The sequence below is a fragment of the Cetorhinus maximus genome, chromosome 1, assembly GCF_964194155.1.
Source record: "Cetorhinus maximus chromosome 1, sCetMax3.hap1.1, whole genome shotgun sequence".
Classification (NCBI taxonomy): Eukaryota; Metazoa; Chordata; class Chondrichthyes; order Lamniformes; family Cetorhinidae; genus Cetorhinus; species Cetorhinus maximus.
In genome coordinates this window covers 91,702,989-91,727,638 of record NC_135879.1, presented here as the reverse complement: position 1 = coordinate 91,727,638, position 24,650 = coordinate 91,702,989, and the positions used below count along the sequence as shown (strand labels likewise).

Below are 24,650 nucleotides of genomic sequence, written 5' to 3'. Positions count from 1 at the left end.
CAAACTGGGCCTGTATTCTCCAGAGTTTTGAAGAATGAGGGGTGATTTCATTGAAATCTACAAAATACTGAAGGAATAGACAGGGTAGATGCAGGTAAGATGTTTCCCCTGGTTGAGGAGTCCAGAACCCAGGGACACAATTTCAAAATAAGGGGGAAGCCACTTAGGACCAAGATGAGGAGAAATTTCTTTACTCAGAGGGTTGTGAATCTTTGGAATTCTCTACCCTAGAGGGCCGTGGAAGCTCAGTCATTGAGTGTGTTAAGGTAGAGGTTGATAGATTTCTGATTAACAATAACCTAAAGGGTTATGGGGATAGTGGGGTAAAAGGTATTGAAATGTTCGATCAACCATGATCATATTGAATGGCGGAGCAGGATCGATGGGCTGAATGGCCTTCTCCTGTTCCTATGTTCCTGTAAAAACCCTGCTTAAAGCTGGCATCTACAGAATTTAAACTGTAGATTTCAGTTTAATGCCAACTACAAACTAAATTAGGTTTGTACAAAATAAAAATTTAGACTTTCATTCAGTTTGTACAAAATAAAAATTTAGACTTTTAGAATTTAGAACCAAGAGGATATCATGGAAGTCCTCTATTGTGTCAGGGCCTGCTACTTTGAAAATTTCCACTGGGATTCCATCTTTTCCTGAAGCTTTGCTTGAGCTCATCTGCTTAGTGGTTTTCTTGGTCTCATCCACAGAAAGGAGGCAAGTCAAGCTCATCAAGGATTGGTCGCTGAGGAATCTGGTTCAGGACTGTGGGGTTGATGGTGGATGGTCTGTTCAGCAAGCTGCTGAAGTGTTCTTTCCATCTGTCTCTTATTTCTGTCTGATTTTTGACCAAGGAAGACCCTTCAGCCGATAGTAATGGTGTGTAGCCTGTCCTAGAAAGTCCCTATACAAATTTGATAGAACTGAAGAACTTTTTTGAGTTGTTGGAGTCTGTAATTCTTCAGCTTTCCTTTCCTACCATCTATCTTGCATCATATGAAGCTCTTTCTGAACTTTGCTCTTCAGGTATTGAAACTTGTTTCTTTTGGAGGTGGAGGTTGGATCATTCTGCCACTCTATATATGGTCAATTTTTGGCCTGCAGGATTTGAGAGATGTTTTCGTCATTTACATCAAACCAATCCTGATGCATTCACTTCTTTGGTCCAAGAGCAGTGTTTGCTGTTTCAGTGACAATGTCTTTAAGCTTGTTCCACTTCTCGAAGCAGTCTCCAAGTAGGGGTACGCCAGCTTTGAGTTTTTGATCAAGTGTGTTCTGAAGCTGGTTATAGCAAGTGATGTTACACAGTTTAGCTGCATTGAAAGGAGATCTGACAACTTTTGGTCACTTGCGCTGAGTTGGAGCAATTCGCAAGTTGAGAATTGCTCTGATTAGTCTGTGATCTGTCCAACATTCTGTATCTCGCATTGCATGGGTAATTCATACATCCTGGAGATCCCTCTGATGCACAATGATGTAGTCGATCATGTGCCACTGTTTTGACCTTCGCTCAAGTGGAAAACACAACTTTATGAGGCGCTTGTTGATCCCAACAGGGAGTGTAGTAATGTCTTTCATAAAAGATGATTGATCGCGAAACCTACACCATGTATCCCGTCCTCACTCTCCATTTCTCCTTCCAGAAAAAAGTGTAGCCACCTCCGTCTTCCTTTAGTGAGCCCTCACCAGTGAGCCGTGTTTCGCTCAATACCACAATATTGATGCGATAGCGTGCTAGTTCTTTGGGCATAAGCGCTGTTTTCCATTCAGGTCTTGTTGTGTGATTTGTGTTCCACGGAGTCTGGACATTCCAAGCTACAATGATAAATTGTTTTTTTTCCTTTGACTTTGATGTTATTTGACTGGTTAATGGATGATCTGCCAGCTGCAGTAAGCTAGCCAGACATTTGTAGGGCAGACAATGTTTGGGGTACCTTTTCTAACCCTGTCCCTCATAAAGGGTAGGCAGTGCTGCCCTAATGAGGGTTACCCATTCGCCCTGGATGCTGCCGAATTCCTGTGCTATCCTGGGTGCAGAGTCGAGCAGCCACAAGTCCCAGGGCTGCCGATGTGCAGGTTTGTAACAAAACCTCTACTGGCCTCCTCCATCTGTCACTTCACCACGCCTCTATTGCTGCAGGATTTTGGAATGAAGAAACAAAGATGAGTTTGCACAAAAACCTGCGCGAGAATGATTTTAAAGTGGGAGAACCATTGCACAGGAGCAATTCCACTCTCTCGACCGCAGAAGCCTGAGTTCAGAGGCCCATTATTACTGAAGGCTTCTTTGGCTGCAGTGAATGACCTTCTCATGCTCTTTATGCTCCACAGCGCTATGCTGGGCCGTCTTCTTGACCATTGAATCAATCAAGCAATTTCTTCTGCCCAGTCTGCCGGAACAGTCTTTGCATGCTAGAGATAGGCAAATCCCAAACTCACTGAGGGTTGGAGACCTGTCAGCTGTCCTCACCTGGTTTAGCCCGCCTGTCAAAGCAACTGCCCATGGTGTGGCCATTGCTGCTTGCAAGCAACTTATAGGAGCCACAGATGAGAGCTGAGTATCAAGTGGGGACCAAACGGGTGAACTACTCAGAGCACAAGGAGTCTCCCCATCACAGGCACCACCCCTCCCCGAGCACCCCATGCACCGCCTGGGGAATTAATAATGGAAATGAGATGACGGGTGAATTGGACAAGTAGTTTGCATCAGTCTTCACTATAGAGGACACAAGTAACATCCCAGAAATAGCTGTAAATCAGGAAATAGAAGGAAGCGAGGAACTCGAAAATGACAGTAACCAGGGAAATGCTACTGAGCAAATTGTTGGAATTGCAGGCTGACAAGTCCCAGGTCCTGATGGACTTCATCCAAGGGTCTTAATAGAAGTGACTAGTGAGATTGTTGATACATTGATTTTAATTTTCTAAAATTTCCTAGATTTGGGGAAAGTTCCATTAGATTGGAAAATAGAGAATGTAACTCCTTCATTCAAAAATGGACAGAGACAGAAAGCAGTCAGCTGAACATCTGCCATAGGGAAAATAGTAGAAGCTATTATTAAAGATGTTATAGCAGGGGGCTTAGATAAATTCTAAGGTAACCAGGCAGAGTCAAAATGGTTTTGTGAGGAGAAAATCATGTTTAACCAATTTATTGGCGTTCTTTGAAGAATTAACATGTGCTGTGAATAAAGGGGAACTGGTGGATGTACTGTACTTAGATTTCCAGAGGCATTTCATAATGTGCTACATCAAAGGCTACTGTAGAAAATAAAAGCTCATGGTGTAGGGAGTAACCTATTGGCATGGATAGAAGATTAGCTAGCTAACAGGAAACAGATAGGCAAACATGGGTATTTTTCTGGTTGGCAAGATGTAACACGTGGTGTGCTGGTGCCTCAACTTTTACAATTTATATAAGTGACTTGAATGGATGAAGAAACCAAAAGTATGGTTGCTAAATTTGCTGATGATACAAAGATAGGTAGGAAACTAAGTTGTGAAGACGAAATAAGGAGTCTCCAAAGGTATATATAGATTAAGTGAGTGGGCAAAGATCTAGCAAATGAGGTAAAATGTGGAACAATGTGAAATTGTCCATTTTAGCAGGAAGAATAAGAAAGAAGCATATTATATGAATGGTGAGAGAATTTAGAGGTCTAAGATGCAGAGGGATCTGGGTGCCCTAGTGTATGAATTGCAGAAGGCTATAATGCAGGTACAGCAAGTAATTAGGAAAGCTAATAGAATATTATTATTTATTACAAGGGGAATTGAGTACGAAAGTACAGAAGTTATGCTTCAGTTGTAAAGGGCATTGGTGAGACCACATCTGGTGCACATCTGGTGCACTGTATTGGTCTCCTTATTAAAGGAAGGATGCAAATGCATTGGAAGCAGTTCAGAGAAGGTTTACTAGACTAATAACTGGAATGGGAGGGTTGTCTTATGAGGAAAGATTGGACAGGCTAGGCTTGTATCCACTGGAGTTTAGAAGAGTACGATTGAAACATATAAGATCCTGAGGGGCCTCTTTTTTTATTCATTCACGGGATGTGGGGTTCGCTGGCTGGGTCAGCATTTATTTCCCATCCCCAGTTGCCCTTAAGAAGGTGGCGGTGAGCTACCACCTTGATCCGCTGCAGTCCATGTTGTGTAGGTAGACCCACAGTGCTGGTAGGGAGGGAGTTCCAGGATTTTGATCCAGCGACAGTGACAGGGTGGATGTGGAAAGGATGCTTCTTCTTGCAGAAGAATCTAGAACTAGGGGTCACTGTTTAAAAATAAGGGGTTGCCCATTTAAGACAGTGCTGAGGATTTTTTTTTTCTCTCAGAGGCTCGTGAGTCTTTGGGAATCTCTTCCTCAAAAGGTGGTAGAAGCTGAGCCTTTGAATATTTTTAAGGCAGAGCTAGATAGATTTTTGATAAGCAAGGGGGTGATAGGTTATCGGGGGTAGGTGGGAATGTGGAGTTGAGGTTACGATCAGATCAGCCATGAACTCATGGCGCAGCAGGTTTGAGGGGCCGAGGGGGCTACTCCTGCTCCTAATTCATATGTTCATACATATGTCAGACCGAGAAAAAAAATCAAACCAGCTGAGAGAAACACAATAGTAAAAAAGTTCTTTCATTGCCATGATAGCAATAGGACTGTCAGGCAAGAGATGACAATATGAAAAGATAAAAATGACTACAACTATGCTGAATGATTGCTCCTCAAAGTATGCACAAGGAAACACATGAACAACAAGCCCTCTCCAAAAGCAAAGAGTACCAAGGCAAAGCTCTGGTCATTGGTATAACTAAGATGGAAGTCCTAGAGAGATTGACATGGTTTATACCAAGCCTCCATGATCCAATGTTATTTATCCTTCTCCTTTTGTGTTGAGGGAAGCTAGGAAGGAGATTTGTGTAGCAACAATGATCATTATGACAGACTAGTAGATTAGAAGCAGCTAATCTGCTGCTCACATTCAAAAAGATTGACAGAACAGAACAGGCAACAACAAACATATGAGTTTTAATTCAATTCTGTGCGAAATAATTAAATTGTTTATCAAGACTAAAATTAGCAATTATCTAAACAACAGCCAAGTAAACAACAGTAAACGTGTCTTTATAAAGGGAAGACCTTGCTTGATTTATTTGAGAAAATTACAACCCTACCTGACTGTGGTAAACCTACAATGTGACATATTTAGATTTCCAAAAGGCATTTGTGAAAACTCCACCTGGGAGGCTACTGAATAAACTGAAAGCTGTGAGGATTGACTCAAAAACTTGAATAAGAAATTAGCTGCAAGGTTGGAAACAATAGGTTCAAGGAATGATACCATAAATACCCATGGAAAAGTCGATCTCTTCTAAAAGTGGGCCGTGATTTTTGGCTTAAAACTCTTTTTTCATATGCCTAATGTAAATGTTGATGTTAGTTTTTCAGGGATCAAAGCCCAAAAATTTCAGAATCAAAGTATAATCTCTAAAATCACATCAAAAACCTCAATTCATTATTCAGTAAAAAAAAAGTTACATTTACCATGTTTCCTTCAGTTCCTACTTGTCAATTAAAACAGGAAGAATGTAGATCGATTTTTAATTTTGGGGGAAGAAACTGATTAGAGAAGAAAAATAAACAGTACACATGAGGCAGGATTTTTAGGTCTGCGTGCATGCACAATTGGAAGGCCCAGGACCGGGCGGGGAACGGAACGCCACCCGCGATTGGCCCCTAACCGCGATTTCACGCGAGTTGGCCAATTAATGGCCAGACAGTGAGAAGCGCACACTGGAATGCTCAGCGCTGCCGGGGTGGGAGCGGGAGGAGGGAAAGCGCTGAAGTCAGCGCAGGCAAGCGCTCACAGGAAGCTCTCTGAAGGCAGAGAGCTGCCTCAGGGAGCTGAAGGCTTCAAAAGTTTCAAATAAAGACTTTAAAATCAACAAAAATGTGCAAGCATCACAAACAGTCACCTGAACTTAGGCATTATAAAAATTCCCTCCATAGATTTTTTTTTTTAAATTTCATAACGGAAACCTCATCCTCACCCGCCTGCCAACAGGCAACGTAAAATCTCCATTAATTGCGCCATTAATAGACTTAATTGCCCTCTTAATTGTCAGTGGGTGCACTCCTGAGTTTAGCATGCTCCCACTGATCGAAATATCGCGCGAGCATGCGATGACATTGGGACACTCGCCCAACATCAACACAGGCTATTTCAACTTCAAGCGGGTTGGGCATGCACCCGCACGCCAAGCTAAAAATTCTGCCCAAGGAAACACGTTTTGGTGGCCAAATTCCAGACCAAACATTAAATAAAGGAACACCAGGACCTTGTGTCCTCAACCATCACCGTCAGCCTTCTTGGGAAGGGGAGGTGAGGTTTGGGCTTTGCCAGTTGAGCCCTAGCGAGTACCCACTCCATGCATTCTTGCTTCACCAAGGCCTAGGTCAAGGGATGGGGGTGTTAGCATGATATTTTTTAACAGCATGGCCCTGCCTTTTTCTTCCCTTCCCTGGGTCCCTGAGTGGCATGGAAACTGCAGGCCCAACCTCACTGCTGCTCCCTCTTGTGGAACGTGAGGGGATTGTGGGGGATGTGCTTCATCACAGACCCAGGAGAATCTCCCCATTCCACCTAATAGCAGACCATTTCCACAAAACAATCTGTGTCCCTAGACTGGGACTGTGCTCAGCCTAGATATCTGGGGCCTCCCTGACCTTACAGCATAAGACAGACTGGCCGGGCCAGGGAAGGGGAAGGGAACAATCTGGTAACTAATCTGTTGGGCCCGGGGGGTGATGGGTGGAGTCTCCTTAATAAAAACAGAAAGACAACAGATGGTTGGAGTTGCGCTGTTTCCCCGATGTGGATTCTTTTGAATACCATGTTAGGTAAACCAGACTGGTGTGTTTTAATTGAAAATAAGACCCCAGAAAACATTGCCCACGTAAAAGGTCACACCTTAACTTTTTACCTAAAAAATTGATATCAAAAATTAAATTTTTGCATGCCTCTATATGCTAGTAACATGAGGGAAGTAACTCTTTGGGTTTCCCAAGGTTAATTGTTCGAACCACTTTGACTTCTAATTTACAATGATGATTTGGGTTCAGAGACTCAATGCAAAGGGGTCAAATATTAAGGAACATAGATTATACAGCCTCCTGACTTTGAGGTGAGAATGTTACAAACCGAGTCAAGTTAGCATATGAAGTCCGGAAGGCCTGAATACTCATACACTAGAATAGTGATCCTTCACTCATGTTGTTGACAAATGGCATGGGCTCATAGCCTTGTGAGAATGATCAGCTTCCTTTTCTCCCATCTCAACTTGTTCTCCCCCACTTATGATTGATGTTACTCCTGGTGCTTCTTAACAAACTCACTGACTGAATGTTCTGGATTGTTAGTATCTGTATTGTAGTTTAGCATAGGTGCTTCCTTGGACATCCTCATCTTGAGAAGAACCTATAGGATCAAAAGGAATACATTTTACAATGTCATCCTCAGACAATGGCTTCTGATACAAGTAAGATCATACAAATTTGATGCATCACATATCCAATGAGCAAATGTAGGGCCCTGCTGCCAGAACTCCAAAACAGATGATTAATAAAAAGGATTGTAGCAAAACAAGGATACTGGTTGGAGGGAGACACAATAGACTGGATATAAATCCTGAGGGCGGGCTCCTCACACCCCAGCATAAATTTCAGGGGTAAGGCTGCCTCCGCTTGGTCAGCCCACCCCACTTTAATTTATTGGGCAACGGCCCTTTAATGAGTATGAGGGGGGACTTCCGTTCATCCCCAGGAGGAAGTCCCACCTCTTAGAGCTGCTGACCAATCAGAGGCCAGCAGCTCTGTGCCACGCTAGGATCAGTGGCCACTGCCAGTATTGCAGAAGGCCTGCGTGGAAGAGGAACCATGGATGCCCCCAAATCCCTTCGAGCCCACTCCACCATTCAATTAAATCATGGCTGATCTTCTACTTCTACACCATTTTCCTGCACTATCCCCATATCCCTTGCTGTTTTTAATATGTAGAAATCTATCAATCCCAGTAATGTACACATTCAATGACTGAGACTCCACTGCCCTCTGGGGCAGAGAATTCCAAAGATTTACCACCCTCTGAGTGAAGAAATTCCTCCTCATCTTAGCCCTAAATGGCCTACCCCTTATTCTGAGACTGTGTCCCCTGGTTCTAGACCCCCCAGCCAAGGGAAACATCCTTCCTGCATCTAGCCCATCGAGCCCTATAAGAATGTTGTATGTTAGAATGAGATGACCTCTCATTCTTCTAAACTCAAGAAAATAAAGGCCTAGTCTATTCAATTGTTTCTCATAGATCAATCCCTCCATCCCAGGAATTAATTAAGTGAACAGTCATGGCACTCCCTCTATGGCAAGTATATCCTTCCTGGGTAAGGAGACCAAACTGCACACAATACTCCAGGTGCGGCCTCACCAAGGTCCTATATAATTGCAGTAAGACGTCTTAACTCCTTTACTCAAATTTGCTTGTAATAAAGGCCAACGTACAATTTGCCTTTTTAATTACTTGCCTTTCCTGCCACCTGTAAAATTGTGGTGGTGCGGGGTTGGGCAGGCTGGCGGCAGGCACACCGCCAATGGCAAGGTGCCCTAATTTACAGGTGCACCGACACATTTTCCTGACCACGGGTAGTCATAGAATTTAACCCAGTGGGATTGACTTTTTTGACCTCTGCTAGCTAGGAGTAGGCTAATAGTGTTCTTGACAATGCAGTACTCAATTAAATGCATTGTTCCTACTCCTAATCCATCCACCAATATTTTGGGTCCATTTATGGAGATGGGTGACAAGTCAGCCTGTTTCATGTAATATGCAAATCAGTTGTCCATGCCATTTGTAGGACCCAGTTGCAACTTTCAAATGCCAATGGGTGACATATCTGCCCAAAGTCATCATTCATGCGAGCAGGAGTCTGTTCCATGGCCGTCCTTACACATGTATGAAGATATCTCCTGCACCTCCAGCTTCATTCAGCTGTACCCTTCCTCGAATCCCCTTTTAAGGCGAGCAGCACTCTTCAAGAAAAGCTGGTTGGCCAACTTTTCTGAGAAATAGACAAGAGCATGCCCCCTTTCCCCATCCCTACACTGCTGGTATTAGTGGCATGTGTTTGATACCTAGCTCGCACCCAAATTTGCCAGGATCTGAAAACAGGGTTCTTGTGCAATAACCTCAGGAAAGCTGATTTTGCCTACCCTAATTAACCTATTGATTCAGCTGACTTCAGCTGATTCCACTAATTAATATAATTTACATTTCCAGCTCTTAAAACTTCACTTCAAGGTAGCAAGAGTGACCCCTAGTGTACACTTATGACCTCAGTTTTGCCTTACAGAAAAACTTTAGAACGAGGCTTGGAATTCTCACCGATTTCACATTGCACTACTTCTCCAATAAATACATGGGTATGTTGTATCACACAGGGAATAGAAAATAACACTCTTTGAAGTACTTAAATTCCCCTCTTTCCTCTAAATCTACACGTATCATGGCTTGGCAAGAGAACAAGCAGATGACCTGATTCCAGGTCGCGTTACAGAATAATTCAATTATTTGAAAATCCCCTATTCCTGGAACACGAGTATATATTTAGTTGATCACATGAAGTGGATAGTTTAGTATCTTTTCCAGTTAGATCAGATAACCATTTTTTGTTCTGTTGACAATGGCCTATTTATTCCTGCACTTTGTCTTTTCTGCCCTCTTGAACCGAAAGTGCTGGTTTATGCTAAGTACAGTCTGACAGGTGCCATCAACCTTTAGCCTTCTTCATGCAGGTAACTTGCTAGTAAATGTAGGCAAATTATTTCACCGTGGGGGACGGTGTGGGGGGGAACCGAGCTGATCCTGATCCTATTCTCGACTGACACAAGCAGAGTTCCAGCAGGAATTACTCAATACTAATCAAGGGCAGCAACACCTGCAGATTTTTGTCATCTGTAGCTCAGGGGAACTGAGTCTTATTATAGCATTGATACTACTGCCCTGGGAAGAATCAACTAACTTAGCACAAAGTGTTGATTGGAAGTGTGACCTAACTCAGTACTATGTGCAGTACAGTTAGCTAAACCAATAGGAGAGGTATGACCATACCAGATGGATTATTTTCAGGTCTGTCTGTAATGATCTTGCATTGAAAATTCAGGTGTGCAACCCATGATTGTCCAATCATTAAAATTAATGATCAGCAAACTGTGGGCAACACTGTCAAATATCCGCTATGCACTCCCAGGAGTGAGACCTTAGGATTTTTGAGTTTCTTTCATGCTTCAATCCCTTTACTATTTTTTGGAAAGCAGCACTGTTTGAAAATTATATGTTAAAACATTAAATTGAAACTGCATCAATCATTAGAGAACAACAAATGTATTCATTCATGGGATGCTTTGGGATCACCAGTCTTTAGATAATGAGCATTAAAGTCTAAGAGCATAGCAGGTCAGGTTGTCAGGGAGAGGAGACTAAAGAAAATCCCGGGATTAATTAACATACATACACTGCCACTAGACTGGTAGAGAAGCACAATAAAAACATATGTAATATTCGGCGATTTCCCATAATGTTGCACAAGGGGATCTCATGACCATGTACGGTCTTTAGTGAAGCAGTGTCACAAGGTGGGGCATGACTGAACAGGCACATTTAATTGAATCATTTTAAAGTCATAAAAGGGTTAAATTACGTGGATAGGTTGCACAGACTAGGTTTATGCTCCCTCAAGTATAGAAGATTCAGTGATAATCTAATTGAAATGTTTAAGATGATAAAAGGAATTGATATGCTAGATAAAGAGAAACTATTTCCTCTAGTGGGAGAGTCCATTACAAGGGCTATAAGCTTAAAATTAAAGCTAAGCCATTCAGGAGTGATGTCAGAAAGTGCTTCTTCAGGCAAAGGATAAATCTAGAAATCTTCCTCTAAAAGCTTTTGAGGCTCAGATAGGTCAATTGAAAATTTCAAAATTGGGATTGGTTGAATTTTGTTAAGCAAGAGTATTAAGGATTATGGAACCAGGGCCGGTAAATGGGACAGGATTTTTTTGAATGTCACTGTTTCCCACCCCATCAATATCCCCATTGATTATGGCAGCCCCATCAGCAACTTAATGCTCCAATGAGGGTTAATTGGTTGGAAAGAGGACTTCATATCCCCCCGCTGCCTCTAACTCGGGCAGAAGTCCCGCCTCAGAGAGTTGCTGACAGCATTGTAGTACCAGTAGTGCCAGTGGCAGCAGGACTAGGACTACAAGCAACCCTCAGAGCCAAAGTCCCACAGTCCAGGACCAGGTAAGTGAGGGGGTCTCATGGCAGGAGGAAAGGTGAGGCAAGGCCCAGTGGGGGCGTTGGGGAGAGCAGGGTAGGGATCTTGATAGAGAGGCCAGGTGGGATGGAGCACCCATGGAGAACAGACCTGGGGGGGGATGCCAAATGTTGAATGAAGACCCTTGAGGGAGGTACCTCTCCCCCCACCCCACCTCCCCACGCCACTTACAGCCCGAGGCCCAAGCAGGCTGACCTGCCAGGCTTACCACCCCAACCACCACCACCCCCAGCCCCCCACCACCCAACCCTGAACACTCCCACCAACCTCAAAATTGAGACTGGATGGTAAACGGCCCTTAAGTGGTCAATAATTGTCACTTAAGAGCCTCAACTGGGGAAAGGGCAGGTTGGATGCCCTAGGTCTTGACCACCCCATGAAAAATTGCGGGTAGGGGCAGACAGGAGGGCGGTGGGAAGGCCACCTGGGAAATTTTACGGGGTCCCTCCCTGCCTGCAAACCCGCAGGCCATGGTGTTAAGATACAGAACAAAAACAGAATTACCTGGAAAAACTCAGCAGGTCTGGCAGCATCGGTGGAGAAGAAAACAGTTAACGTTTCAAGTCCTCATGACCCTTCGGCAGAACTGAAGTATAGTTAGGAGAGAGGTGAAATATAAGCTGGTCTAAGGTGGGGGGGGCGGGGGGAGAGAGAAGTTGAGGGTGGGGTGGTTGTAGGGATAAGCAAGCAGTGATAGGAGCAGATAATCAAAAGATGTCACAGACAAAAGGATCAAAGAGGTGTTGAAGGTGGTGATATTATCTAAGAAAAGTGCTAATTAAGAATGGATGGCAGGATACTCAAGGTACAGCTCTAGTTCTGTTCTGATGACGCTACCTTCAAAAACAGCTCCTCTGACATGTCCTCCTTCTTCCTTAACCGAGGTTTTCCACCCACGGTCGTTGACAGGGCCCTCAACCATGTCCGGCTCATATCCCGCGCATCCGCCCTCACGCCTTCTCCTCCCTCCCAGAAACATGATAGGGTCCCCCTTGTCCTCACTTATCACCCCACCAGCCTCCGCATTCAAAGGATCATCCTCCGCCATTTCCGCCAACTCCAGCATGATGCCACCACCAAACACATCTTCCCTTCACCCCCCCTGGCGGCATTCCGTAGGGATCGTTCCCTCCGAGACACCCTGGTCCACTCCTCCATCACACCCTACTCCTCAACCCCCACTTATGGCACCTCCCCATGCCCACGTAGAAGATGCAACACCTGCCCCTTCACTTCCTCTCTCCTCACCGTCCAAGGGCCCAAACACTCCTTTCAAGTGAAGCAGCATTTCACTTGCATTTCCCCTAACTTAGTCTACTGCATTCGTTGCTCCCAATGCGGTCTCCTCTACATTGGAGAGACCAAACGCAAACTGGGCGACCGCTTTACAGAACACCTGCGGTCTGTCTGCAAGAAAGACCCAAACCTCCCTGTTGCTTGCCATTTTAACACTCCACCCTGTTCTCTTGCCCACATGTCTGTCCTTGGCTTGCTGCATTGTTCCAGTGAAGCTCAACGCAAACTGGAGGAACAGCACCTCATCTTCCGACTAGGCACTTTACAGCCTTCCGGGCTGAATATTGAATTCAACAACTTTAGATCTTAAACTCCCCCTCCCCCCATCCCCACCCCATTTCTTCCCCCTCCCTTTTTTTTCAATAATTTATATAGATTCTTCTTTTCCCACCTATTTCCATTATTTTTAAATCTATAACTGTAATACCCTGTCGTCAGTCTTTCCACCCCACCCCCACTAGAGCTGTACCTTGAGTATCCTGCCATCCATTCTTAATTAGCACTTTTCTTAGATAATATCACCACCTTCAACACCTCTTTGATCCTTTTGTCTGTGACACCTTTTGATTATCTGCTCCTATCACTGCTTGCTTATCCCTACAACCACCCCACCCTCAACTTCTCTCTCCCCCCGCCCCCCACCTTAGACCAGCTTATATTTCACCTCTCTCCTAACTATACTTCAGTTCTGCCGAAGGGTCATGAGGACTCGAAACGTCAACTGTTTTCTTCCCAACGATGCTGCCAGACCTGCTGAGTTTTTCCAGGTAATTCTGTTTTTGTTTTGGACTTCCAGCATCCGCAGTAGCTTTTAGCTTTTTGTTTTTATCTCTGTGTTAAGATACAGGTCAGCCATGATCTAACTGAATTCTGGAGCAGGCTGAAGGCACTAAATGGCCTACTCCAAAGCTCCTATATATTATGGTCATATTTTTTAAGATAGTGCTTTGATTTTGTATTACTATTTATAGTTATCGAAAATTAGGCAATTTGTGAAGCAAGGAGATCTGCAGCATTTGAGTTTCACTGTCATGTAGGGTAATTTGCTGCCACATGCTGCATGAGAACTAAAAGATAAATACCTTAGCAGAATTACAGCAACCCAAAAGAGGACAGTGAAAACAATAGTGCCTTGAATCCTAGGCAAGCTATCTGGGTGCCAAGACTACCATGTTCTCCTTAGTCAAGTTTTGCATTGGAATGCTTATGAGCTGACAGAAGTCTGAGCTTGGGAAGTCAGAGATCCATCTGACCTGGCTCAGGTAGGCAAATGGATACATGACATCTTTTGTAATTGGGCTATTCAAATAATAGCAAGGTAATGATTGGATTAAATTGGTCTCCATAGGATTTGCTGTGTAAAGAAAGTACAATAAGGGTGCTTTGCGCACAGAGAATGTAGAGGTGTTACCTGTCATATTGACTGATGCAACGATGCCTGGGCATGGCCAGAGATACTTACATGGAGATTGTGCTTCTACCCAGGGTGCAATGGTAATACTGGCCAGAATCTTTTCATTGGCAAGTTGGGGGCGGGGCCTGCTCGCCGACGTGAAAATGACGCGGGATGACGGGGGGAATCATCCCGCACCATTTAAATATTCAGGAAGGCAGGCGGACAGCGAAATCAGCTGTCTGCCCGCTGACCTGTCAATGGCCAATTGAGGCCATTGACAGGATAATTAAGACAATTAAAGGCCCTGCCCGTCCAACCTTAAGGCTGGCTGGCAGGCCAGGAGCCCCGGCGGGCTTCTGAAAGAACATGAAACCTCATCCACTGGCGGGATGAGGTTTCATGTCTGTTTTTAAAAAGTTTATTAAAATTTAAGTCATATTTATTTACATGTCTCATCTCATGTGACATTGTTACATGAGGGGGACATGTTAATAATTTTTTGATTTTTCTATTTTTGATATTTAAAACGCTGTCAGTGATCTCCCTGAGACAGCAATTAGTCTCAGGGAGATGTGCGCTCTTTCATGCGCATGCGTGAAAGAGCGCACTTTGACAGTTGGGGAATCCCTCCCCCCCCGCCCCCCGCACAGGAAGCGCATAGCGCTTCCCGTCGGGCAGCCCGCTGGACAGGCCTTAATTGGCCGCCCACTTAAAATGGCGGCAGGGCCCACTTTGGTGGCAGCGATCAGCTGCCTGCCCGCCTCCGAGCTGGTGGGGCCTGCCCGCCCACCAAGGGCAAAATTCTGCCCACTGTTTCACTTTGATACTATTGTTCAGACATTAGCAAATGTCAAGTCTTACTTATAATGAATATAACAACCGCCGTCAGCAATAAAGGTATCAGTTCAAATAATTTCAGAACTTGAGACTGAAGAGTTTAAAGGGTTAAATGTCTCTAACACCCCTGAATTCCAACAGTATTCTGCACTTCCATTGCTGTATGAATGCACACACATCACATATTGGATCCTACAACACTTTTTTTGGTCTGGAGAACAGGCACTACACAATTAATTTTCTAGGCCCTTGTTTTCATTTTCAAGTTCCAATGTGGACCCTCACCACCTTCCATCAGCAAACTTCTCCAGCCAGTGTACACATTTCTTCCTAATTAACCAGTTCAATTCTCCACTCCTAAAACCTCCCAACCTCCTCTACTACCACTCTCACTCATCCTTTCCTCAGTACTTTGACATTTCATGCTTCACTTTCATAAGCATACTCAAAATCTACCCTTCAGTCTCACCTCAAAACTTTATTTCTTCCTAGCTGCTCAATGTTCTCTGGTCATTTGTGAAGTGACTTGAGCTGTTTGTGAGACGTGATATATAAATGTGAGTTGTTGATATGCTGTACCACATTCCGTCTGCAGGCTGACTACTTAATTAATACATTGGGTTATTTGTCTGAAACTAGCTTGTACAGAACTGTTCATTTACACTGATTACAAGGCTTTATTCTATCTGGGTGAAGTCAGAATAGATAACAGACTCCCAAACCAATGTGGAGAGCAGAGTTCTTGATCATCCTGCCATCCTGCACAGATAATTGTAATTTGACAATGGTGAGGGTCCTTGCCTCCTGCAGTTTTACAAAACCTTTCAGGAATCCTAGGTCAAATACAGGCCACATGACTTGCCCTTTCCTTCTTATTTCCCTTTCCAGATTCTTCAGACCTGTGGTGCTTACATTCCCCTGCCGAGAGTCTTAATACTCGATCCCTTCATCCATTGAACCCTGCTAACACGACTGCGCCAAGTTCTGAGATAGGCATCCTGAAGTGACAGTGCATTCAATTCATTCCATGCCTGTCTGTCATTCATAGTTTTAATGGTGGTGTTAGTTTGGATGTTTGTACCCTATGATCGTGGTTACCACTCCAAATAATCCTATGTCATCTCTGTAAACCTAAGATAGGACTGTTCTTAATTAAATAATTTATTGCAGCATATCCAATTCATTGGAAACTTATCTCATCAATCCTTTAGAAATACAATATCAACCATAAAAGATACAGGAGAATAGCCAGAAAAAACTTTAACGTTCCTATACTCAGTTGGCTGAGAAAAAAATTGCCTTTGAAACTTCTGTTTTATCAATCAAAATACAAGTTTTTAAAACATGGAATACTAGATAGATTTAATATTTAACAATAACATATATTTCAAAAAATGTGATGCAAAACATTAACTGTAGTTATGAAGAAATAAGACAAAGTGAAATTTAAAATTCATAAGGGCTCCAAATTTCTCCTGGACTGTTTCAGAAGCACAAACATCAGCAGAGCCATACTCCTGTCCACTGGTAATGTTCACTACCAACCCTGCTGGACTTCCCAGCATAAGCTCACTTTCACAATCATTTTGAGGCCAAAAATGCAACTCCTGTGCATGATGGGAGAATTGCCTGGTCCACGGGTGGGAGGAGAAGATGGAAGGAGAAGGTAACTTGTTACTGCAAAACTTAAAAACCTACAGCAACCTCAGATGTGTCTTTTCCCTTCCGACTTTTCTCAGCATGTTGACAGCACTGTGCTTCTTCAAAACTCTTTTCAGAACATGTAGCAGAGTTTTCAGGAGCTGGAACACTTGTGGGCATGCTCATCAACTCATGAAACAGTAGAGCCAGCCCAAATCCTGACATGGACAGGGTCTAATTACAAAGTGCAGATTTTTTCTAATGCAGAAATTCATACCAAGGTCCTCATAGTACAAATAAGAATGTAGTGTGAAGAATTCCATAGTTGTATGGGAGAAATCTGCTAAAGAGCCATGCGGATCGAGATAGCAATGGCACTGAGTGCCACCGGCCTTGCCCAGGACAACAGACCAAATTCAATGACTTTTCCTTTTGCACTTTGACATCACTAATCACAAGCACTTCTTAAATGGAATGGCAAGTCGTTATGCATAGCACACTGTGTCAGTCTTCCAAACTACATACGGAATTCCCCTCATGTATTTTTCATGTATTCAGCCTCTTACAACTCTTACCTGTTATGTTACAGGATCCTTCTGGCGCATGTCCTCCCTGTAGAAAGTCCCATCTCCAATGGTGGGGGAGGGGAGATGATTGTACTCCAGAGGTGCCCCAGAAGATGCACTGAGGCTCCCTGGAAGTCCTGTCAGGACTGCACATTAACTGCCCAGGAATTTCAAACTTCCATTGGGCAATTACCCTGCAGTGGGAATCATCCGATACTCTGATTTAAATTGGAGACTTTGGATGGTTCCGAATCTCTTACCAGAATAGTTACCCGGGAAAAGTTAGAAGAATTAAAGCCACTTCTAACTCCTGCGTAACACCTGACCCCCTACTGCTCCCCTGACTACACTCCGACCCACAAACTACCCCTAACTGCCCTCACCACCAACTATCCTCCCGACCCCTCAACTACATCCCCACTCCTCAACTACTCCCTAACTACCCTGCCACCCTCCTAACCCCCTGACTACACCCCAACCCACCAACTATCCTCCTGACTAACCCTCCGCCCTACCGACTACCCTTAAACTACCCTCCTGACCCTCCAAATACCCCCACCCCCTAACTACCCCAACTACCCCACCAACCCCCGACTACCCTCCCAACCCCCCAAACACCCTTTCACCCCCCGATATTGCCCTATCCCTCCACCTCCAAACTACCTGACACCACCAGACCCATCCTTCCCCCTTGACCCATCCAACCCCCCCATCCCCCATCCTACCCACTTTCACCACACACTTGCCTTCTCCCTGGCTCCTCAAAGTTGCTGGGACCTTCAAACTTACCTGCTTTACAGCGTCCAATGCTGTAAAAATGGGGCATGTCTTCACTACCCTCGATGCTGCTATACAGCACAGAAGGCCTCGGGAACCCCCTTCATTGCACTTTTTGCACCAGGCTGGAGTCAGGAGGTCGGGTGAGAAATGTGCAGCTCCATTCCAGTGTAAACCTGTGACTGCCATTCCTCAGGAGCCCTGACCCTCAGATGTCCATTAGCAGTCGAGAGATATCCTTTAGACTCTTTGAAGGATGCCCACCATTACTTTCTCAAGACAACTAACAATAGGTAAAAAATATAGCCTTTCAGTTGATGCCCATTTCCCCAGACTCAATAAAAAAAAAAATGCTTGTTTTCAGTTAACGCTGTTAATCATGTTCCAGGTAAAATACCATACAGTGCCCTGGAGAGGCAGGCCCTCAGCAGCTGGATCCGAATGTGAGGCAGCTGGTTCACTACAATGCGAAACCAGACAGAACTACTAAACAGTTATTCCACCTTGGCTGTCAATGGTAAAGTCATTGGGCCTGTGTCAGCTACAGGTGAGTGGGTGGTTAATCTGCCACAACATTTAAATGATCACAGCCCAGGAAGGCCTAGAGCTAACTCAATTTTGTCATTTTGTTTGGGTGTCGCATGGACTATCTTAGCTCATTTCTGGTTCCTCTGTCGATCAGTCAAAGTGATGGGATCTAGATGAGTAAGGGGAGGAGAATGATAACAAGGAAGAGGCTGAACTGTCTATCTCTAGACATAGCTGACCATCACATGATTCATTTTCTGGCTCAGGACTTTGCCCAAGGAGATCAATTATTAGCCAAGGCATAGAATATAAAAGCAGGGACTGTATGAAATGCTGGTTAGGCCACAGCTAGAGTATTGCATGCAGTTCTGGAATCCACATTATAGGAAGGATGTGATTGCACTAGAGAGAGTGCAGAGGAGATTTACTGGGATGTTGCCTGGGCTGGAGAGTTTTCGTTATGAGGTGAGATTGGATAGACTGGGGTTATTTTCCCTGGAGCAGAGGAGATTGAGGGGGGACATGATTGAAGTGTATAAAATTATGTGGGGATAGATAAGATAGACAGGAAGGAACTTTTCCCCTTGGTGGAGGGATCAGTAACCAGGGGGCATAGATTTAAGGTAAGGGGCAGGAGGTTTAGAGGGGATGTGAAGAAGAATTTTTTCACCCAGAGGGTGGTGGGAATCTGGAACTCACTGCCTGAAAGGGTGGTAGAGGCAGAAACCCTCATAACATTTAAGAAGTATTTAGATGTGTACTTGCGATGCCATGGCATACAAGGTTGTGGGCCTAGTGCTGGAAAATGGGATTACCGGCGCAGACTCAATGGGCCGAAAGACCTTTTTCTGTGCTGTAGACCTCTATGAATCTATGACTCTATCAAGATAATAAGGATGAGAATTAGCATTGAGGATTTGACAGAGCACAGGGGTCCATAGGATTGAGGAATGGGGGAGGGCACTGCCATATCCAAGCAGAGGCTCTGAGATAGATACATTTGGCTAAGGAGCTAGTAGATTCTGACCTCATTAATCCTGCTCTGAAAAGAAGGGTATTTGATGAACCATCATGTTTATGGCTTGATACTGAAGTCCTGCTCCTAGTGAATGCAACGATGACAGGAGTCTTAGTGGAATTTTTTTTAAATTCATTTTACGATGTGTGGGCTTCGCTGGCTGGGCCAGCATTTACTGCCCATCCCTAGTTGCCCTTGAGAAGGTGGTGGTGAGCTGCCTTCTTGAACCGCTGCAGTCCATGTGGTGTAGATACACCCACAATGCTGTTGCAAAGGGAGTTCCAAGATTTTGACCCAGTGACAGTGAAGGAATGGTGATACATTTCCAAGTCAGGATGGGGAGTTACTTGGAGGGGAACTTCCAGGCGGTGGTGCTCCCATCTATCTGCTGGCCTTGTCCTTCTAGATGGTAGTGATCGTGGGTTTGGAAGATGCTGTCGAAGGAGCCTTGGTGAATTCCTGCAGTGCATCTTGTAGATAGTCGACACTGCTGCTACTGTGCGTCAGTGGCGGAGGGAGTGAATGTTTGTGAATGCAGTGCTAATCAAGCAGGCTGCTTTTTCCTGGATGGTGTCAAGCTTCTTGAGTGTTGTGGGAGCTGCACTCATCCAGGTAAGTAGGAAGTATTCCATCACACTCCTGACTTGTGCCTTGTAGATGCTGGACAGGCTTTGGGGAGCCAGGAGGTGAGTTACTCGCCACTGGATTCCTAGCATCTGACTGGCTCTTGTAGCCACAGTATTTATATGGCTAGTCCAGTTCAGTTTCTGGTCGATGGTAACCCCCAGGATGTTGATAGTGGGGGATTCAGTGATGGTAATGCCATTGAACATCAAGGGGCAATGGTTAGATTCTCTCTTGTTGGAGATGGTCATTGCCTGACACTTGTGTGGCATGAATGTTACTTGTCACTTGTCAGCCCAAGCTTGGATATCGTTAAGGTCTTGCTGCATTTGGACATGGACTGCTTCAGTCCATTGTTTAAGTCCACTGGTTTAATGTGCGACAACATCAGGGAAGCATTCTCCTCTTGCCAGAAGTATGTGGCAACTTCATTGCAGTCTGCAATCATTCCTCCTTCCTTTCCCCTACCCTCATGGCAATGATTTAGAATAGGTCAGTGCCTGTTCCTTGGACAAGCTGCTCTCTTAAAGCTCTGAGAAATAGACTTGAGAAAGCTCTGCATTTTTACAATTTTTACAGTGGACCACAGCAGTGCATCTTGCTTAGGTGCGCCCACAGTGCTGTTAGGAAGGGAATTGCCAGATTTTGACACAAAACCTTGACGCACTATGTTGTTTATAAGCTTCTTAGGTCTCATAGGTCTGATTGAAGTGAAGTTGTATTCTGCTTATCTGACATCAGTACTGGATGAGCAGAAATTTCCTTCAATTAAATGTTGGGAAAATTAAAGTTGTTGTTTTTGGTCTCTGCTCCAAACTCCATTTCCTAGCTATCCTGGCCACAGTTTGAGATTAAGCCAGTCTGTTCACACTGAGTGTCATATTCAATCCTGAGATGAGCTTCCAACCCCATATTCGTGCCATCACTAAGACTACCTACTTTCACCTTTTAGTTGCTCCACTGTTTGTGGCCCCCCCTTCAGTTGCCTAGGCTCCAAGCTCAGGAATACCTTTCCTACACCCCTCTCTGCCTCTCTACCTCGCTTTCCACCTTTAAGGCATTCCCTAAAACCTACTCTTTGACCAAGCTTTTGGTCATGTGACCTAATTCTCCTTAAGCGGCTCAGTGTTATATTTTGTTTCATGATATTCCTATGAAGCACCTTGGAATGTTAAAGATGCTAGATAAATATAAGTTGTTGTTTGGTGAGCACAAAGGCAACTGCTTTCTCATAGAAAGCTTGGAGATGACATGAAGATGGAGACATTGTGGTAGGAATGTAGTCAGGGAGCTGCTTTAAACCAAGGGAAATATCATACTTCTAATCTACCTACTTATTTCTCTGGAAGCTGTCAAAGTAAACTCCTCACAGTCAGGAACCACATGATACTGGTTCTGGGAATGACAACCTCCACAGTAACTAGTCCTGCTTGCTGCAGTAATTCCATTTCCACTTCTTTTTTGCTAACAAATTGCAGGGTACAATAAATTAACCTGCTTGGGAGGTTGCTCAACCTGCTCAAATGGTGACTACTCTGGTTAATGAGTGTGTCTCATTCTACCAACCTCCAACTGCTGAGGATGGCACTCGAAGTGAGATCCTGATTTCTGGCGCAAGGGGCAAACTTTGTCACTCAGAATCCCTCTGACACTTGTTTGTCCTAGACTAGAGCTGGGAGGCTGAACTCCGAAAAAATCGCCTGTACAATTACCTGTAAGTTTGACATTGACACAAGGAATTCATTGCTGATCTCAAACAGTTTGAGCATTAAATATCTCTTCTACTCTTAAAGTTCAATAAGTGCAATATGGGTCTCATTTATTCCCCTGAGCCTGCAACATTGTAAAATCGAATATCCTTTACATTCTACTGCCTATCAGTCATAGCAAAATATATTAATCCCCAGTTCTCCTAATGGTGAATCCAAAACTGAGGATCATTTTGTGTGATATTTAAGAAATCCCTCATTGCAGCCAGGAATGAGCTAATGGCATATAAATTGAAAAATGTTCTTACTTTGATAATCATTGTCTGAGCTGCAGAGGTTAGTTCAGGTAATCCAATTGTCTGCAAAGCTCCTCACTGATGCCATGATAAGATCTTGTGGGAATAGAGATTCTTCAGGGATGGGGGAGGGGCGGTTCACTTCTTAAAATTATTTGTTCATGGGATGGGTGTAGGGATGTCGCTGGCTAGGACAGAATTTATTGCCCATCCCTAATTGAGGGCAGTAGAGAGTCAACCACATTGCTGTGGGTCTGGAGTCACATGTAGACCAGACCAGGTAAGGAAGGCAGATATCCTTCCCTAAAGGGCACTAGTGAACCAGATAAGTTTTTACGATAATGTTTCATCAGACTCTTAATACCAGATTTTTATTGAATTCAAATTTCACCATCTGCCGTGGTGGGATTCAACCCCAGAGCATCACCCTGGGTCCCTGGAATACTAGTCCAGTGACAATACTGCTATGCTACCACCTACCACTTTGGATGCCTCATCCTTCTGTGATGCTACTGCATTCTTCTTCACTCTCTTCTGGCCTCCCTTTTCCCTTTCACCAATATTACATCCAGAGGGTAATCACCATAGGGAAACTCAGAGTGCCCAATATCCTTTGCTATGGTTGGGGCTAATACATTTGGGGGTGACTAAAGAATCTTATAGTTTAAAGTCCATTTCAGTAACTCTCTAAGAGAAAGACAAGTTTCCAAAAATATGCAGTAAATCTGAGGCACAGGTGAAATTTGCCAGGCAGGGAGAAACTTCAAGTGTAACAGCTCTCCCAAAATCAGCAGATCCAAGAAAACCATTCTGCCTCATTTATCTAATTGTAAGTTACACTTAGTGCATTAGGGGTAAAAATGACAGGAATTAGAGTGTGTGGCATCATGCCATTGTTTTCCACCCAGCTGACTTTCTATCCCAGAAGAGAAGGATGTACCCCTGCAACACCGCTCCCCCTCCCCAACACAAACCAAAAAATCAATAGCTTGAAAATAGGGCAGAAACTGATTTCTCATTTGTGCTCTTGTACTGAGTCCTTAGAAGCATTATATCTCCATTGTATTAAGAAAAGTGAGGATCTCTTGTACATTTCCTACTTTTGTCATCACACCATTGGTGGCTACGCCTTCGGCTGTCTAGAATGTAAGATCTGGAATTCCTTTCCTAATCCCTTCCATCTTTCTCTCCTTTTAGGCAATCCTTAAAGCCTACGTCTTTGACTAAACTGTTGGTCATCTGCCCTAATGTACCCTCCTATGTCTCTGAGCTAATTTGTGTCTGATTACATTCCTTTGAAGTGCCTTGGGACAATTTACTACATTAAAGGTGCTATATAAGTGCAAGTTGCTGTTGTTGAGGAAATTTAGGGCTCTGATAGAAGAATGCATGAAAAGGAAAGGATGAGCGGAGCAAGTGTAAAATTTTTAAATGCTTTAATTTTTATTTAAAATTCTTCCTGTGCATCTTACTGTTATTCATTTTACAGCACTAAAGCTACTGAAGTGTGGAAACTGCTTTGGAGGAAAAGAGATGCACTAAAGACATGAAAAGGAACTTGTATGAGGGCAACATCTAGCTGCCACAGGGGTTGGCTTTGCTTACATGAGAACTGGATCTTGAAAAACACAGCGACAAAACTTTTAGACAGAAAGACTTTGGATATCAGATAGAAGGATTGAGTAACAAACCCTGAACAACTAGTAGGGCAATAACATTGTAATATAATGCCATATGTGCCAAAAGGTTGAAGATCAGTATCCTAGGAAAGGGTGCAATCGTTTCAAGCAGGGAAAGGTTCATGTGGCTTTGTATGTGGCAAGACCTGGATGGAATGGTATCAACTGAACAACAGCAGCTGCCAGGAGGTAGAGAGCATAATGGTTATGTTAGCAGATTGACTGAATAAATGTGTTTTGAGATATATGTCGATTTTATCTTCAGTGACATAACTAGCGCAAATTTAACATTATCAATGAAACAATGATTAATTTTACTGTAGCAGAAATACACATGTATAAAAAATACGAACATGGATTTTCTTGAAGCTGCTAATTATCTAAGGATTAAATTGAGTATATGGTTTGAACAGTGAAAGCTGAGAGATTGTTGGTGCCTTGCTTTATTAATTGTAAGCTTTATAACAAGTAACAAGACTTGCGACAGTGGGCATGAATGATATCAAACTGCCACCAGCCCATTTCCCCATTTCCTGCCTGCAAAAGAGGTGCTGGTAATGGAAAATCAGGTGGAAATTTCCACCTTTTCCTTGACAACCAAGACCCACATGATGCAATTTTCATGAAGGCATGTATATAGGCACACAGTTCACCCACCCAAAACAGACTGGAGGATGCTTATGAATGCAAATCAGGATCCTACTTTGCAATTACCGAGTCGATTGCACACAGTGCACATAGTATCTACTTATACCGGGCGATCAGCAACCTAACCAGCAATCCTTTAACAGACCATAAGAAACTGCTCCAAAAATGAGAAGGAACATTTTTTGGATGGTGTTTTGTGGCACCTGAAAGAGGAGAAAACTGCTCTCCCTCTTTTAGTGCCAACTTCCACCTTGGCTGATCCA

General features: G+C 43.9%; 1 long non-coding RNA gene across 1 annotated transcript; it reads left to right on the top strand.

Annotated features, from left to right (window-relative positions):
* The first annotated feature begins 761 nt into the window (after positions 1-761).
* On the top strand, positions 762-24,071 carry LOC144685741 (uncharacterized). Its single transcript, XR_013577778.1, has 4 exons — positions 762-867; positions 18,010-18,178; positions 18,274-18,432; positions 23,550-24,071. It is a non-coding gene; the product is annotated as an uncharacterized LOC144685741 (long non-coding RNA).
* Positions 24,072-24,650: the final 579 nt, after the last annotated feature.